We start from the raw sequence: 20,207 nt of genomic DNA on the forward strand, positions 1-20,207 counted from the left end.
TCATGACGTTACATATCTTGCCATGGCCACATATCTTGCCATGGCCACTGCCCATGGTCTTACCACTCATCTATCAATCCATCCATTCTCATCTACACACCACACTAAGCGTCCAAACCGGGGTTCGGGTTATGCTGGGAACCCTAACCTGGGTCCACCAAAAGCCTGCTACCCATCACCAAGATGAAACTAACCAACTATTGGTGAGTTTTCTGGACTCCCAACTCACACAATCCTTAATCCAGATGGTCACTTGTGTCGCCTTCCTCCCCCGACGGGGATGTGAAACTCATCCTAGTTCTACATCTGATTCCGATCCTGGAACTCTGAACGATTCTCCCTCACTTTGATTCGACCAATTTCTCCCATCTCATGAAGTTTGATGGATTCCCAATCCATCTTACCTCCTTATTATTGAACCACTGACAAACCGCGTTTACCAATACTAGTTTTCCATCACTAGCTGAACCCAAAGACCTTACAACTCTTGAAATCCAGATAAACACTCCCCGGAACCTCCGCAATTCTAACAACCCCACTCACTTCCCATAATACAACACCCAAATCCCTAAATCCTTTATGCTGGTGACAAAGAACATAACCCTCACGATAAATAAATCTCTTTGGTACCTCTGGTGATCATCCATACTCATGCAACTAAAACAACATCTTCGTGCTATAGTTCCTTCCTTAGCAACGGTAGTGATTAAACCCAAAAGTCCTCCCATAGACGACCGTCGATCCTACCAGATCGAATGTTAATACCATTGAACTCCAACCCCATCATAGAACTAACCCTTTAATCTGACCATGAACCTTCCAAACAATACCCTTGAATTTACCCATCAAATAATCGGAACACAACCGAACACACTTAGACCCGATCAATTAAAAAACTACCCCTTACTGACCCACTAATAATTCATGGCATGCAGAATGGCATAAAACAATCATTGGTAATATAACCCAGACATCAGCAGAGGACCAAACCAGAGATAACGCTTACCCAAATCAAAAGAAGTTCCAAGGCAATATAAATTCGGATAACCAAGAAAAAGGCAAAAGATAACATACCCGCAACATCGTCTGAAGAAAACCTGAGTCCCTCTTCCTGCCGAAGTACCTGCGACGAAACCAGAGCTGCCCTAACCACTAAGCCGAGGCAATTCGTCATGATATGACCAGGCTAATGACAACGATGACACAACTCTACCTCCAATGTGCATTCTTGGCGGAGGTGACCCTTCCATCCGTACATGCCGCACTTAGACCTGTTGCGCACATCCTCATGTTCCCCTTCATCCTTCGTGCAACCACCACGAATCCGCGGGAAATAGGAAATTGTCTCCTGTTACCAAGACCGGAGTTTACTCTTTAGTGCTTAGTAGTGGGTTAGGTTTAGATTTGAATGATTGTTGCTACTAGTCAGATATGACGAGGAATATTATTTCTTTTCATGGTTTGTACAGACAAGGTTTTAGATATTCATTTAATAATGAAATTGGTTCTAATAATGCTTATTATAATGGTACTTTTTATTTTGAAGCATTGTCTTGTAATGGTGTATATCAAACAGTGATGGTTGTAGATAACTTAGCAAATAATGTGTTGCATGTTGATTCATCTAATGATTTAGACTTGGCATGCTTGTGGCATTGTTGTCTTGGACATGTCAACAAGAAGCGCATTGCCTAACTCCAAAAGGATGGAGTGTTGGAGTCATTTGACCTAAAGTCATATGACACATGTGAGTCTTGTTTGCTTGGAAGGATGACTAAATCACCCTTCAATGGTACTTGTGAGAGAGGTGAAGGATTATTGGATATCATACACACAGATGTCTGTGGGCCCTTCAGATCCACCACAATGGATGCAAATCGCTTCTATGTGACTTTTACTGATAATTATAGTAGATATAAGTATATCTACTTAATCAACCATAAGTCAGAAACCTTTAAAAAGTTCAAAGAGTTCAAGAAAGAAGTAGAGAATCAATTGGGCAGGAAGATACAGGTGCTCAAATCTGATAGAGGTGGTGAGTATCTTAGTATCGAGTTCCATGGCTATCTTATGGAATGTAGAATTGTTTCACAATTGACACCTCCTAGGACACCACAACTTAATGGTGTGGCTGAGAGGTGTAATCAAACCTTGTTAAACATGATTCGTTCCATGATGAGTCAAGCTTTGCTACCAATCTCATTCTGGAGGTATGCCTTAGAGATTGTCGCCCATATCCTCAATCTAGTCCCAACAAAGAAGGTTGCCAAAACACCTCATGAGATGTGGATAGGGAAGGTTCCCTCGTTGGTACATATCAAGGTTTGGGGTTGTGAAGCTTTCATTAGACGAGAGACTCATGACAAGCTTGAACCATGAAGTGAGTGGTGTATTTTCATCGACTTCCCACAGAAATCCTTTCGGTACTTGTTCTACAGACCTAGTGAGAACGTGGTATTCATAGCACGAAGGGGAGTCTTTAGCGAGAGAGAACTCATATTCCAAGAGGACAGTGGAAGGACAATTGATCTTGAAGAGATTCAAGAATCAAGCGATGAATGAATCTCTAACACTAGCGCTCAACCTAAGGAGGAAATTTCTGTTGAACCTATTGACGAGTCATTGCCTCCTAGGCATTCCACTCAAGTTAGGATAGCACCTTAGTTTTATGGTTTCCATATTACTACAAAGGGTGATACGTTTATCAGTGATAGGACACTGGAAAATTTGGATGAGCCTACTAACTACAAGGAAGCCATGGCGGGTCCTGAGTCTGCTAAATGGAAAGAGGTGATGGACAACAAGATCCAGTCCATGTATGAAAATCAAGTTTGGAACTCGGTTGATAATGGACTAGGTCGTAAGACAGTTGGGTGCAAATAGATCTTCAAGAAGAAGACCGACATGGATGGAAAGGTGCACACGTTCAAGGCATGACTGATTGTGAAGGCACACTAACTTTATTGTTTGTAGTGTAGATTTAGCTAACCAATGTTTCTAATCTCCATGTATACAATACGCTTACTCTACAAAGCAATCCAAACATCAGCTGATCAGGTACACTAACTTTATTGTTTATAACGTAGATTTTGTTGAAGTTTCAGTTTAAACGTTGTTGGATTTTGAGAGATATATTATCTGGACATACTTACCTTCATACATATTGTCAAATAATGAAGTTATATTACTAACCTTGAAAAAAGACATCATTACTCCCTTGATCAACAACTGCTAACTAGACTCTTGTCTTTCTTGGAGGATTTAGCTATGAAATTTGATAATGCATAAGGGGGTAGTAGCTTAATATATAATGTTAATAGCATAATCCATTTGTTATATAAATAGGAAATATGATGGACAAAGGGTGAAAGTCACAAAGGTGCACCTTTAGATGCAAATGTAGAAAAGACTAAAATGTATGTTTTGTTGTTTTGTTGTTTTATTGTTTTATACATCTGTTATTCATCAGCTAATGTTGTTTGTTTTAAATTATGTTGTGGATTCAACTTTGCTAAAGGGAGGAGGATGATGAAGAGATGTATCAAGGAAAAAGTTCCTTGAAAATATAGGAAGATGAAGATGAAGATCTTAATAGAATAAAGAAGGTAAGTAGAAGGCATAGACATCCCATTCTTGAAAAGTACAAGACTAAGTCATTGAAGCAGCAGCAATAAGTGCCTCAATTAAACGATACATGTGAGGTTTTTTCTTGTTCCTATTAGAGCATATTAGAAACTTATGACTCTTATTTGTGTTACATAATCTTTTAGTTACTATATTTGTGGCTAAAGCGAACTCAGGTACTCCAGAAGATCAAGGGGAATTGTCAGATAGTAATAAAGGAGACACACCATTTTCAGTTGGAAGCTCTTCTCAACAAAATGGTAATTTTTGTGTGGAGAGGACATCTGGTACAGGTAGACTTGGAGAGCGTACTCCAAAGGTGATTTTTTTATTTTCTTTTTTACTTAATGTGTAGTAATGATTTTCTTTAATGGGAATCGCAGAGTGAAAGATCAAACAATGATGATATATTTGGAGAATCTCCACTTCATGCAAAGGGTAAGTCTTGGTCTTCTATTTTATGAGTTTCTTTACTAACTTTATATAAAATGTTTGAGATCAATGACTTTGTATTTTTTTTATTTGAATAAAAAGAGGAAAGATCAAATGACATGTTCTCTGATGATATGTTTGGAGAACAACCAACTGGAGTACGGAAACTTATAAGACACACACTCATTATTTCCAAAATCTCATAACAAATTTTCATGTCGTGTGTGATTATATAGTTTTGTTATATCATCAGGGAAAAGGATATGGTTTAACCACCCACCACTCACCATAACCACCACCATTATTCACCCGTACCACCCTTCACCACCACCACCTATAACCACCCACAACCACTACAAACCAACTATCACCCACGACCCCTATCACCCACCACCCATCACCACCCTACCCTAACTCCACTACTATCACCACCCACCACCATGCATCTTCATCGCATGACCACCACCAACTACCTACAACCACCAACACTATATGTGATTAAATGCATATAATGGCATAAATCATGTGTGATTATATGTGTTTAATCACATAAATCACATTTGATTTATATAAGCAAAATTAGTTTCATGTTTTCCATTCAATAATTTTTCTCATGTACTTAATCATATTTGATTATATGTATTTAATAACATATGATTAATGTTAACAAAGATTTGTTTTCACGTTTTTTATTCAATGGTTGTTCACTTGTATATAATCATATATGATTATATGTATCTAATCACATATGATTTATATAGACAATATTTTTTTCATATAAATCAGGTGTGATTAGATACACATAATCACATGTGATTAGATATATTTAGTCACATATGATTAAAGTTGAAAAAGAACAATTATTAAATTGAGAACGCGATAATGAATCTTGTCCACATAAATCATATGTGATTCAGTAGTTGTTCTCGTGTATTTAAATACATATAATTACATAAATCATATGTGATTATATGTATTTAATCACATAAATCATATGTGATTAAATACATATAATCACATGTGATTATATGTATTTAATCACATATGATTTATGCGGTTAAAGAACACATAAACAAATCTTGTGTACATAAATCATATGTTGTTATATACATATAATCACCTGAGATTAAATACATAATAATACTGAATCAAAAACGTAAAACGAGTATTGTCCATATAAATTATATGTGATTAGATACATATAATCACATGTTATTAAATACAATAACAACTATTGAGCCGAGAATGTGAAAATGAAACTTGTCCACATAAATCATATGTGAGTATATACATATAATCACATGTGATTATACCTATTTAATCACATAAGATTTATTTGGACAATATTTACTTTTACCTTTTGGATTCAATGGTTGATATCGTGTATTTAATCACATGTGATTATATATGTCTAATCACATGTGATTTATGTGGAAAAAAAAATTTCATGATCTTAATTCAATAGTTGTTCTTATGTATACTATCACATTTGGTTATACGTATCTAATCACATATGATTTATACAGGTGAGATCGGTTTTCGTCAAAATAAATCATATGTGATTAGATACATAAAATCACATGTGATTAAATACACGAGTATAACAAAAAGAAATCTTATCCATATAAATCATTTGCGATTAGACACATATAATCACATGTGATTATACATTTTAATCACATATGATTTATGTGAACAAAAATGATTTTCTCATTTTCGATTCATTATTTGGTCTCATGTATTTAATCATATGTGATTATATCAATGTAATCACATATGATGTATGTTGAAAAGGTTTTCTTTTATGTTTTTGATTCTGCATTTGTTTTCGTGTGTATATATATATATATATATATATATATATATATATATATATATTCAAATATTGTTATATAGGATGTAACCTAACCACATTGACAATATTTGCTTTTATGTTTTCTATTCAATAGTTTTTTTCATGGATTTAATCATATATTATTGTATATATTTAATCACATATGATTAATGTGGACAAAGAACAATTATTGAATTGAGAACACGAAAACGAATCTTATGTGCGTATAAATCACAGGTGATTAAATACATATAATCACATGCAATTATATGTATCTAATCACGTGTTATTTATGTGTTTAATAATCACACTTGATTTATGTCATTATATGCATTTAATCACAAATAGTATCGGTGGTTGTAGGTAGTTGGCGGTGGTCGTGTGGTGGAGATGCACGGTGGTGTGTGTTGGGTGTTTGTGACTGGTGGTGGTGATGGTGATGGGGGGTCATAGGTGATAGTTGGTTTATGGTGGTTGTGGGTGGTTATAGCTGGTGGGTGGTGGTTGGTGGTTTTAGTAGTGATGGTGGTAGGTGGTTATGATGTTGGTAGGTGGTGGCGGTGGTTGGTGGTGGTAAGTAGTAGTAATGGGTGATAGTGACGGATGGTGGTGATGGATGGTGGTAGCGGGTGGTGGTGGTGGTTTTGGTGCGTGATAGGTAGCGTGGTGGTGGCGAGTGGTGGTAAATATGGGTGGTAGTGGTGGTTGGTGGTGGTGGCGAGTGGTGGTAATGGATGGGGTGGTGGTGACGGATAATGATGATAGGTGGTGGAGACGGGTGGTGGTGAGTAGTGGTGATTAGTGGTGGTGGTGGTGGTAATGGTAGTGGTGGGTGATGGGCGAGGTGGCGATGATGCATGGTGAAGGTGAGTCGTGATGGGTGGTGGTGGCGGGTGGATATGGTGGAGGGTAGTGGATGGAGGTGGTGGTGACGGATGATGGTGATGGGTGGTGGATGGTGAAGCGTGGTGATTGGTGATAGGTGATGGTGGTGGTTGGTGGCGAAGGCGGGTGCTGGTGATGGGTGATTGAGGTGGGTGGGGGTGGTGGTGATGGGTGGTGGAGGTAAGTGGTGATGGTAGTGGCGGGTGGTGATCTTGGTGGGTGATAGGTGGGGGTGGCGGTTGCAGACGGTGGTGGAGGTGGATGGCTGTGATGAGTGGTGGTGATCGGTAGTAATGAGTGGTGGTGCATTGTGGTGGGTGGTGGTGGTAAGTGTGGTAGTTGGTGGTGGTGATGGGTGGTGGAGGTTGTGGTGGGCAGTAGGTAGTGGTGGTGGGTGATGGTAGCGGGTGGTGGTGGTTGAGCGGTGGTAGGTGGTAATGGTGGTGGCGGGTGGTAGTTTTGGAGGGTGGTGGTGTTTGGTGGTTATGGGTGGTGGTGGAGGGTGGTGGTTGGTGGTGGTAGTGGCGGCGAGTGGTGGTGATGGGTGGTGGAGGTGGTGGTGGGTGGTAGGTAGTGGTGGTGGGTGGTGTTGGTTGGGTGGTGAGTGGTTTTGGTTAGTGGGTTTTTTAATTGTTTGTAACTATTTTTTGATTTTATGAATATTAATTTATAATTTTGATTAAAAAAAATTCTATGGTCAAAATTTGTTCTAAAATGTTCTTGCAATAAGAAATGTTCTTGATTAAACGTTCTCATATATATATATATATATATATATATATATATATATATATATATATATATATATATATATATATGATTTCATAAAAATTCTAAAAACCACGTTGAACTGATGGTCCAAGTGGAAAAGGTAACCAAACTGGTTCAACTAAAAAAATTGGTTTTTAAAACATTGCATTTCCCCTAATATTAAATTACATTAACACCTCTCTTCTAAGACCATCTCCAATGGGAGTTCAACGAAGGGTTCAATCCCCACTAAACTCAACAATCCCATTGTGGGTTAATGACATAACAATTCTCTCTCTCTCTCTCTCTCTCTCTCTCTCTCCATAAACACAAACACAAGAAGTTGATTGGATGAAGAAAATTCATTGGTGATCTAGATGTTGTTCCAATCATCAAAAATTCCATTGAGAAGCTTTGTGACAACACTTGTGCCATCGCTATCGCAAGAGACGCTATGGTTACCAACAAGACTAGACACATTCAACGAAAATTCAATTTCATTCGTCAGGAATTAGAATTGGGAAATGTACTCATTGAAAAGATTCATACAGATGATAATCTAGCACATCCTTTCACAAAGGCTCTACCTCAAAGCAAGTTTGAGAGTCATGCAAAAGGAATCGGTCTACGATTAGCTAGTGATTGGATTTAAATTTGTACTTGACTATTATCTGGATATTCAGAACTATGTAGCAATGATATGTAATCTCCTCTAAATATGAGACATCACTTTGTGTTGAATATTATTGTGTTCTTTATTAGCATGTTAGTCAATCCTTGAATAATGTAATTATTCAAAATTTGTCCATAGTCAGTCAATTTTACGGGAGCAGCTATGAATTAAGTGTTGGGTTTTGAGCATTCTAGCACTCCTAAGTGTACATGCAACCCTAAATACCTTGGATCTATGTTTTCTCTATTATACATGCAAATAAGAACTTCCAAGGTATTATCCTAATCTAGCATACAAAACAATGAATGTAACAAGATAGAATACATACCTCTTTGATGTAGAAAGTCTTCATGAAGTTTGAGTGCCTAGTGCCCCAAGTTTGACACCTCAAATGGTTCACACAACACCAAATACACTTGGAATAACTTGAGAGAATTCTACACTTCATGAAAATCGGCTAGCCCTTTGTTACTCTCTCTAGTGGTCGATTTTGTCAAGAATAAGATCTTTATATAGTGTTACAATTAGGGTAAACCCTAATTGTCATGACTTTCCATTTCCTTGGATCCATGGGTTCAAATACACCATGGAGCATCCATGGACCATCCTATGGGTTTTAGCCCAACTTGATTATCCATGGAGCATTAGCCCACTATACAAGTATGGATGATTTACACAATCAACCCATATATTTAATTAGTCTTCTTTTGATCACTTAATTAATCCTAGATTAATTCTTGATCAATACTAATTAAATAATCTTATTATTCTTATTATTAATATACTAGAACTTATAATATATTAATAATCATAAGTGTCTTATTTCTCTTATTATAGTCTATCCAAATGCATGATGCCATGCAACCCAAATGGACCATGTCGGGTCGGGTCAAGTCTTACCAATTATAGTTATGGACTTAGACATTAATCCAATAGTCTCCCACTTGGATAAGTCTAAAACTATTATTGCGTATGACTTCAGGAACCGATTGGCAATCGTAGCTCTCAAAAGCTTCTGTCGAACTCTGACCTTGTAGATGAACTCTGACCTTTGTCAGTGACTTGTCCATTAGATAAGGGATTATATATTCCTCCATTCTAGATATCATATGGACTGAGACATGGATTATAAATCATTCTCTCTGTCCATTTGTTGTTTCCCGATTTCTGATTTATGACGACTGACTAATTGAACAAATCAAATCAGTCATGGCCCGGCCGAGCACTTCCATTTGTCATCATCAAATCATCGAGGGGCCCACAGATATCGCTTTTATCCCGAAGGTAAAAGGAATGGATAAACTTCGACTCATATGGCTTGTTCTACTACTTATTGAATCATACACAAAGGCACGTTTTATAGCACCGAGTTACCGAATGCGTTTTCGTGCAATCAATGTACAACCAACTCATAGTAACAACTCATATCTCTAGGTTTGAAGAATATAAGATATTATCGTCTCATGATCACTTGTGATAAAATCCATGAAGTGATTCCAATGAGCGTGGGTTGAATTCAATACTCAGAACTTATGAGCACTCATGAGTGTTGTAGCCCTTTGTCCAACACCTTAGACCTCTACAAGCCAACCCATGATAGTCTTAATTCATATCTACTTCCAACATATGACCGACTATGGATGGTTGAATAACTTAGTCATTCCGGAAGAATAACCCAGTTTATTCGGGAAGTCAAAACATGCAAAGTGAAACACAATAATAATTGAATCCAATATGGTATCAAAACCTATGAACATAAATAAAACACCTTTTATTTATCACCATATGATTACACATTATTCATTGTATACTGTTTCGGCTATCAACTTTATTCTTGAATTTAAAACAATAGTTGTCCCATGCTCCAAGCATGTACACTATGTTTTCTAAACACTAGTCATGCCATACACCAAGTATGCATACTATGTTTGTCTATGATCTTTACATTGTGAACTAGATCCATTGAACATAACTTCAATGAGTCTCTTTTCACACTCCCAAATCCTTACTGCAAATACAAGAATTCCAAATTCATGTCATTTACTGAAATCTATTAGATTCTAAACTTATATGCATTGATCCTCTTGTAATGATTATGCACAAAGTCAGAAAGACTTGACAAGAATCATTACAGAGTATTCCAAAGGAGATCAGCTCCTTGGAAACATCCTTCTTGCATTAAGTTTCCTAATCTTAAACATATTGAAAATTCTAACTTTGAAACATTTCCAGATTCCATTTTGATTATCACTTCTGAACAAGAGTTGCCTCCTTACAGACTATGTCAATATGGTCCTTCCAGAATTATCACTATACTTCCAACTGTCCTTGAGCAACCAATCTTTGGTAAGCCTTAGATTGTCCTCGACAATTGTTTAATCCTTTTAGTCATATCCAATTCTAAACCTTTTCCCTTCTTAATGCCCCAGGCATTAAGAAAATTTTAGAAATGATGAATATAGCACATGTAATCGATCCTATATCCGAAGCATATGGGACACGATTCATGATGTCTCACATAAAAACTAAACCAGTCTTTTGCTATAATATTTCCATTTCAATTTGCCAAGTTCTCATAATTCAGATTATGAAAAGGGATGCCATAATCATAATAGAATTTTAGAACGCAAATAATGGACCCATATACAGAATTTCCTTATGTTGATATATCTTTGACTAAATGATTAAAACCTCACGATCTAAGCTTATAGATTTGAGATGAAGTATAATTTCCTCTCCCTTAATTATAGCAAAACAACTTTTCCCAATTGAAACCTTTTTTTCTATAATTAACATTGCTAACTTGCAATACTTATCATAATTATCATGCTCCCACTAACATGATGATTATTAGCATAACACTTATGCTCCCACTAGCTTTGACATGTACTCAGAAATCAGCTGGACTTCTAGAAATCAATACTTCTTTGACTTTCTTACCAAAGTTCAGATTTTTGATACTAGATTGTTTTGATAAGACTTTATCAAAATCATACACCTTCCCTTAGATAGCACACTTGTGTGTCTAAACAATTATGAAGAGGGATGCTGTAATCATAATGGTTAGACCTTTTTGCCACTTCTCACAAGTCCAGGTTAGTGTGCCGGTAAACCACACACGCTCCACTAACGACTTTGAGAATGCAAATATCACAATTGCTATCTAGCTAAAATCTACTTAGTGAAAGTGTTTCCTCACCATCATTTTCATGAATCGGAGAGAAACCTTATGACACTTAGATTTGATGGTGTATGTGTTCTTATCCATGTGAATTGTCATAATCATAGTCACAAGACAAGGATAATGACAAATCCAAACTCATATGGATTGAACTCAATCTTAATTTCTTGCCACCTGGCAGCTCAAGGGCCTGCCATTGCTTCCAAGTTGTTGTGCAACAAATTGAGAACTCTAAGAACTCATATGCAAAGCCAACTTTAACTGGAATGGGCACTAAATATGTCATCACGATAGGTTATAAACCTCAAGTCGTGTGCTAGTGAAGAACTTCAGGTTTTATTCTTGATTAGTTCTTGAGACTTTCAAGACCTTTAAGACTCCCACTGTCCTCTTGACATATAAGACTCCCTTGTCAAACATCCAATAGATAGTGCGGATTCTAATCAAGACAAACACTTCACACAACTGGCCTTAGTTGGTCTTTGTTTTATCCAAAACATCACAACTTACCAATTTCAAATGTACAAGAGTAGAAAACTTTTACTCTTACATTTGACAAGTGTTTTAAACCTTCTTTGAGACATGTCACTCAAGTTACAATCTTGGAGTATGACTCTAAGACTTGTATTGGAACGAAGTATGACTCATCTTCTTGATTTAACCACTTCAACAATTCATAGCTCCTCTTCTTAGCTATCAGAATGCACTTAGAGGATGAATTGTGATTAGGTCTCTAAATCATTAAGATGATCATAAAAACTGATACTAAAGTACTCTCCCATCTTTTCAGATTTGAGAAACTTTTATCTTTCTGCCTAATTTTATTCTTCTTATTCGCTCTGCCATACATTGGAACCTTTTCCAATGTCTCAAAATTACACTTAAGCTTGTAAGTATAACCATATTTACTGAGCTTTAGTAAACTATGACGAATAGTCTTATCGATCTTTTGTGGTGGACTTAATCAGTGCACAAGAATGTGTACTTGATCCCTTAGTCCTTCACTTGACTCACACATCCATGTGAACAAGTAATTAGTCTTAATTTTTCCAATACTTGAAAGTTCTCATTCATCATGCTATACAACTTGCATGATTCTAAGTTCCGGTCCAATTGAAACTTGGGTGATGAGAATCTTTCCTTATTTGGTAAATTTAGACATTACCACAAATGAAAGAATCAATTTCATATTTCCACTCTTGCTATTAATGGAATCATATAAGCAACAATTTTTCCTCAAATGCCATTGTAAGGATATTTTAAAATAAATAAAATCAAAAATTTTCTTTTATTTTAAAACTTTGCGGAAAAACTTATCCTTACAATCCATATGAAAACTTGTTGTTATCTATTCCTAAGCAATATCTCATAACTCCTAAGAAGTAGCTCAAGAATCCAATCTTCAAACTATGCGATAGAAATCCATCTATGCGATCAGATTCAGCATATTCTTTCTTTAAGTTTCTTCACTTTTCTTTGATTCTTAAAACATCACCATGTGACCCAGTCACATCATGTATCAAGAATCTCATAATAGAAACTTAGCAGAGTTAGATAGTGGACTTTACCTGAAGTAGAGTCAAACTTATTGACTTTAACATCCTTAGGTAAATTTGGCAGCTTCGCAACCAATGCCCCCTTCTTTGGCAATATAAACATATGAACCCTTTGATAATGGTACACGGGACTATCACAGACTTAGCTTTTCTCTTTACCATTTGGTCAACCGAGTTGACAATGGCCGATCCCTTTCCACTGGGAAGAGAGAGCTTTACTGGATATCCAATGTCATTATTGTCAATGTCCATAAAGTTTTAGGAAATTGATCTTAGCAAATAGATAATATCATTAAGGGTCTTGTCATAGTCTGGTTCATAGGTGTCCCAAAGGAACTCACTATGTGACTTAGAAAGTGATTGAACTACCAACTTTCTCAAGACTTTAACACCCAACTCTCCCGGCTTGTCAATATGTGACTACATCTCTAAGATGTGATCATACCTAGACCTTGCCTTGCCAATAGGGCCTAAGTGACCTTAAACTTTTCAAGAACTTGTGGGTTAGGGAGAATAGTTGGAGGAGGTGAAAGAAGTATGATTTCCAAGGGACATCATCTTCATTTGGAAAGCTTGTTCCAAGAGATTTGGGAAGATCATAGATGTCTAAACCAGACATCTTTTTGGGAGATATTCAAGCTAGTTGATCTTAAGTCCTTAATATGACACCCAATATGAAATATTAAGGATAGGACCCAATAAACTATTTTATAACTTAGAAGAGGTATGTCGTAATCCAAGCTATAAAATATTTAAAGGTAGGTGAATGACGATTCACCAATTTCCACCAAGATAAACGAAATGTATTATTAGGTTTTAATTGGATTTGAAACTCCTAGATCTTTGAGATTCATTGAACTGTTCAATGGCATGTTTCAATCTCGAGTGTGCCCTTCAGGTTTTGTGACTGGGATGCCGAGGATCACAAAACAAGGTGTGAAGTAACCATGCAAATTACTTGGTACCCTTAAGTGTTTACCCCTCAATCGATGTGTCGGTTAACCACACACGCTCCATCGATACTATGATAAACATTAAGTTACCCTTTGCCTACCTTGTTAAGTACGAGTTAGTGTGCCGGTTAACCACACACGCTCCACTAACCAACTTAAACAAAGTGCAAAGTGTAATTTCATGGATTAGCACCTTATTCACATTTTCCTAAGTAACTAAGATTGGGTATTTATAAGAGTTTAGTTACTTAGTATTTATCATTAATATTTTTAATGAAGGGAGAATTATAGTCCTGTCAAACCTGTTCGGCTAACGACCCTCCACCAGTCAAGCAAGCGGTGGGTGAGAGTGGACACCCATTAAGTTGCCATTTTGTAGGCAACAACCTTATACCCACCTTATAGACCAGCTTCGTGAATGAGGCGTACTAGCGGTAAGACTGGCTTTACTCTTATACATACATACATACATATATATATATATATATATATATATATATATATATATATTATGAACTTATAATATTATAAAGTATAAGGGTTGAATTTTAACTCTTTAAAATTCTAAGGGCTAACTTGGAATTAAAGTATTCATAAGAGAAAACTTTACATATTCCAAAACTTGAGGGCAAGTTTTGAAACTATTCAAAACTAATTAATTCCATAACTTATGTGTTTAAAGTAGTTTTAATCCAAAAACTCTTCAAGTTCCATAACTTGAGGACAAGTTATGGAAGACTTTAAACTAATAAAAGAATTAACTTTTCTTTATTATATAACTTATGGAATTAATTAAGGTTAAACTCTTTTTTTTATTATTATTATTTAATGAAGAGACTCTTGGTCCTCCATAACTTGAGGACAAGATGGAGTCATAAAACCATTTAATTAGAACTAGACTCTTCATTTTTGTAACCTTTGCCAACTTTTATGAGTTTTATGAAACTTAAATGTGACTTTTCATATAACTTGAGGACAAGTTACAAAAACACATTTTAGAATCAACTCTTAGATTAATTTGGATTGAAAACAACTATTTCACTCAACTTTTCTATTAATCTAAGCAACTCATAAGAACAAGATAATTCAAATCAAACTTTTTCATGTAATTAGTCTAAACCTTAAACTAATACAAAACATGAATCTATTGACAATTATCTTTGAAATTGGATTAGCATGAACATTACCACATCAAAAACAAGTTTCTAAGTTCAAAAACATCTTAGGGTAATGTTCCTAGTCCAATTCCAGCCAAAAAAGTCGAATTTATGCTGTCTGGGGGTCCAACTCGTCGAGTGCACAAGCCAACTCGGCGAGTTAGATGCATTTTGCCTTGGACTCAGCGAGTCTGCTGAGCAGACAGCATCAAAACTCGATTTTTCAGCTCCATTTGCAAGTATAACAAGAAAACAAGCCTAGGCTCTGATACCACTGTTGGGTTTTGAGCATTCTAACACTCCTAAGTGTACATGCAACCCTAAATACCTTGGATCTATGTTTTCTCTATTATACATGCAAATAAGAACTTCCAGGGTATTATCCTAATCTAGCATACAAAACAATGAATGTAACAAGATAGAATACATACCTCTTTGATGTAGAAAGTCTTCATGAAGCTTAAGTGCCTAGTGCCCCAAGTGTGACACCTCAAATGGTTCACACAACACCAAATACACTTGGAATAACTTGAGAGAATTCTACACTTCATGAAAATCGGCTAGCCCTTTCTTACTCTCTCTAGTGGCCGATTTTGTCAAGAATAAGATCTTTATATAGTGTTACAATTAGGGTAAACCCTAATTGTCATGACTTTCCATTTCCTTGGATCCATGGGTTCAAATACACCATGGAGCATCCATGGACCATCCTATGGGTTTTAGCCCAACTTGATTATCCATGGAGCATTAGCCCACTATACAAGTATGGATGATTTACACAATCAACCCATATATTTAATTAGTCTTCTTTTGATCACTTAATTAATCCTAGATTAATTCTTGATCAATACTAATTAAATAATCTTATTATTCTTATTATTAATATACTAGAACTTATAATATATTAATAACCATAATTATCTTATTTCTCTCATTATAGTCTATCCAAATGCATGATGCCATGCAACCCAAATGGACCATCCCGGTCGGGTCAAATCTTACCAATTATAGTTATGGACTTAGACATTAATCCAACATTAAGACTAATATGAATCGACTTGGTTGATTTCAAGAGGTGAAATAGCAAAGTGTTGCATCCAAATTCATATGTACTTGTTAGAGAACAACTATTGGATATGACTCGCATCAAGAGTCACTTCATGGATCGATATCATAAGTGAATCTTGATCACAGGTAAATATTTTTACGTCTTTCGACTCGAGATGCATATTGGAGAACTCAAGTATGGGGATTGTTATACTTTGACATGGTTAAACGCTGTTTGTAACAGTGCAGTTATAAAAGCCTTTGTTGGGTAAAGCATGAACTATATGAGAGTATGTATGTAGTCAAGATGGGATTTGTTCCTCTTATGTGCTGAGAATTAGACATCTAAGGCGCATTTCTTTTAAGTTGGATGGTAAATAAGGATTATCACGTTCCATGTCTCATATCCAACATGATGAGAATATTGATACACTTACCTTATACTTCAATTGTAGCTAGTGAGCTCCTGGAATTGGATGTTGATTGATGGCACCCCTTCGTGTGTCATTAGGGGCAGTAGCTCGTTGCTAAACGCCAGCTACTTTCTATGTCAGTCTATAATGAATATTGTGCAAGTGGGAGATTCTTAGATCTATAAGCCCAAGAATCATTATTGAGTGACATCGCTAATGACATATGATCCTATAAGGTCACACCTTAATCAAGTTGGTACTTATTGAATATTTATTAAGTAATTTGTTATTAATAAATAAATTCAACTCTTGTATTTAATTAGAGAAAAATTATTGTTCTATGAAAACAATATTGTAAGAAGTAGAAAAATAGTCTTTATTTGATAAGGTATCATATAATATGAAACGCCCCGATTCTGGTATGTTATTTAATATATCATTTATTCAAGTTTCAAGAGGTACTCGGCGAGTCAGTAGCCCGACTCGTCGAGTAGAGACGGGATTGAGCTCGTTTAAGTTGGCGACTCGGCGAGTCCATCAGTCTGAATGAAACCCTAAATCCCCGGGTTTTGTACCCTATTTAAACCATGTTATGAGCCCCAACCTCGTCCCCTTCACCCTCAGGGCATCATTTAGCAAACCCTAACCTTTCCTTGAGCATTTTGAGCATTTATTGTGTGATTCTTGAAGTTTTGGAAGAGAAGAAGGAAGCTAGATCCAAGGGAGTAGAAGGAGATCCAAGATCTTGCATCTGTTGCAGAGTTATTGAGGTAAAAATTGGATTCCCTCTGTTTCTATGCTTGATTCTCCATTATTGAATCACATTTAGACCATTTAATCCATTCCTTAGCTTAATTATGGTAGAGAGATCACATTGGGGTGATTGGCCTTCGGGTCTAGCCATGTTTCAGTCCCTAAGTTGTGGATCTAACACCTTTATGGAGCCATTTTGCTTGAAAGCCCTAGATCTACTCCTTTAAGTGTCTTTTTAGCCTTTAAATTCCTTTTCATGCATATATACACGTAAAGTTGGAAACTTTACGTGGTAACTAAACTTTATGAACCCAGATCTATAAGTTGTATGCATTAGATTTGAGCAGATTCATCGGAGTAGTGTTGCATGCAACCGACTCGGTGAGTTGTTCTTCAGACTCGGCGAGTCGAGTCGCGAGTCCCTGATTTCTTCCCCTTTTATGTGTCATGCCGAGTGGAATCAGTGAGTAATAGGTGGACTCAGTGAGTCGGAGATCGGACTCATTCATGAAGGGACTCGGCGAGTCCAAGGCAATCTTCATACCTCAAGAACAGACTCGACGAGTTGTTCATACAACTCGGCGAGTCACAGCCAGAGTGTTCATGTGTTGAAGGAGGACTCGACAAGTTGTTCATACAACTCGGCGAGTCGGATGCAGATTGACTGAGTGTTAGTATCGAAGAGGAACTCGTCGAGTCTATGCCAAACTCAACGAGTAGTAGCAAGCAGAAGCAAGAAAGTGAGAGTAAGGACTCAACGAGTTGGTGGCCCAACTCGACGAGTCAGGTCAACTGAATGTTGACTTTGACCAATAGGTTGACTTTGACCAGGGGTAAAATAGTCATTTTACCCTCAGTATAGTTATCAGTGATTGATTGAGTGTACTTATGGAAATAGTAGCCGGGGAGATAACGGAGCAGCAGCAGACAGTTTCTCGAGCAGTTCATTCAGCAGCCAGATTACGAGTTGAGTTTCCTTCCAGTAGGAACGGGTCTACGGCCACAATGCCGGCCTGATTAGCTAGCAGTAGTTTCCGGACTTCGGTCTGATGCAGTAGATAGTATGTTTGATGCCTTCGTGGCTCAGACAAGATTTATGTGTTATGTGTTCCGGGCTACGGCCTGATGCAGTATGCAGTATATGTGTTTATGCTAGATGATATGTGTTATGCTAGTTGATATGTGTTTATGCTATGCTATGATCAGTCAGTTCCGGACCTTGGTTCGATGCAGTTAGTTCCGGACTTCAATCTGATGCAGTCAGTTCCGGACTTCGGTCCGATGCAGCTAGTTCCGGACTCCGGTCCGATGCAGGGGACAAGGTCCTAGTTAGTTCCGGACCTCAGTCCGATGCAGTTTCCAGACTTTGGTCCGATGCAGTGGGCAAGGCCCAGTATGTGATTTATATGTATTGTATGGTATGTGGTAGTTTGGGGGAGCTCACTAAGCTTCGTGCTTACAGTTTCAGTTTTGGTTTCAGGTACTTCCGCAAGTAAAGGGATGAGCTCGTGATGATGGCATCGCACACACCACAGCTTCAGTTTTTGTCCTGGGAGTTTGTTTTGATACTTAGTTTGATTTGATACAGTTGTTTCACGACATTTTATTATGGTTGGAGATATTTGACGTATGGTTTTATGATATGACGTTTAGTGTATGATTTTTATTATTATTAAAACAAAAAATTTTGGGTCGTATTTTTGGATGTTACAAGTTGGTATCAGAGCCTTAGTATGAGGGATTCGGATACACTCTCGGGTGCATCTAAACTCAAACTAAGGAAATGGTAAAAGGTTTTAAAAGAAAAACATTTTATTAAAAACAACTTAGAAAGAAAAGCGTTTTGATAAAGAGAAAAGGGTGTGGTGCATGGGATCATCCGAGCTCAAGTAAGTACTCCCAAATTACCCATACAAGTTTACATTATGATTATTTGTTTCAGTTTCAATAGAACAGCATGCTAGTATAGGACTAAGGATCTAGGAGGATGCCTTATATGCCTACTTTATGTATTTCAGCTTTATGAGAATTGCATGTTAGTATTGAGTAAACAGCAGTAGGATAGCCTGTTTAGGTTATGCCTGATAGCATGAGCTTAGCATTGTATGCTAGTACAGTTTCTCATTACGAGGATAGAATTGCTTGAGTAGTTTTCCGTGTCCGAATGTTGTTTGCTTCATGCTTTGTGGGACTCTGAGTGATGGGAGTTAGCCATTAAGTGAATATGCCACATCACATGTGAACAGGGTTGAATAATCTCAAAGTGTCGGGTTTGTCCCTGTTGCGCAGCTCTTGTTTGAGTCTAACCGTTGTGGGGACGAGTCTTTTACTCGAAGGATTATCTAAGCCTCGCCACATGCAATTTAGGTAATGGTTCATTGGCATTACAAGGAGGCCTTCAGCAGCTGATGATTGGTTGGGTTGAGTTAGAGATTTCCCTAGGGTAAGCCTAGGATGAGAGTAGTAGAGATCAGCAGCAGTAGTAGTGGCTAGGTGGAGTCGAGGCAGTTCTTGAGAAAGTACGGATAGATGTGGAAGGTAGTATGGGCCCATACTACTGGAAGCAGAGGATCCGTACTTGAATCGAGGAAGGATGAGATGAGACCGAAAAGCTGGTAGTAGTAATGATCCCTCGAGTCATATCAATGTTCTGACGTTTATTGTGATGTGTTTTTAGAATGGTGGTTTTACACCCTAGACCAGCAGGCGGCAGTTCAGGTGCCAGAGAGGGATCAGGATCAGGCTCGGGATCCGAGCCGTTGGATGAGTAGACTAGAGAGTTCTTCACTTCAGAGGTTACTCGCATCATTCTTGAGCAGAGCTCCAGTGATCTTTGGTTCGATCAAGGAGGGTATACTAGAGTTGATGGAGGAGAAGTAAGGCACCTTTCGTGCTGAGGTAGCGGCCATGATGGGGTCGCGCACGCTTACTTTCAGGGAGTTTCGGGCA

This window comes from Lactuca serriola, chromosome 7 (assembly GCF_051521515.1).
Source record: "Lactuca serriola cultivar US96UC23 chromosome 7, Lser_US96UC23_V15, whole genome shotgun sequence".
NCBI lineage: Eukaryota > Viridiplantae > Streptophyta > Magnoliopsida > Asterales > Asteraceae > Lactuca > Lactuca serriola.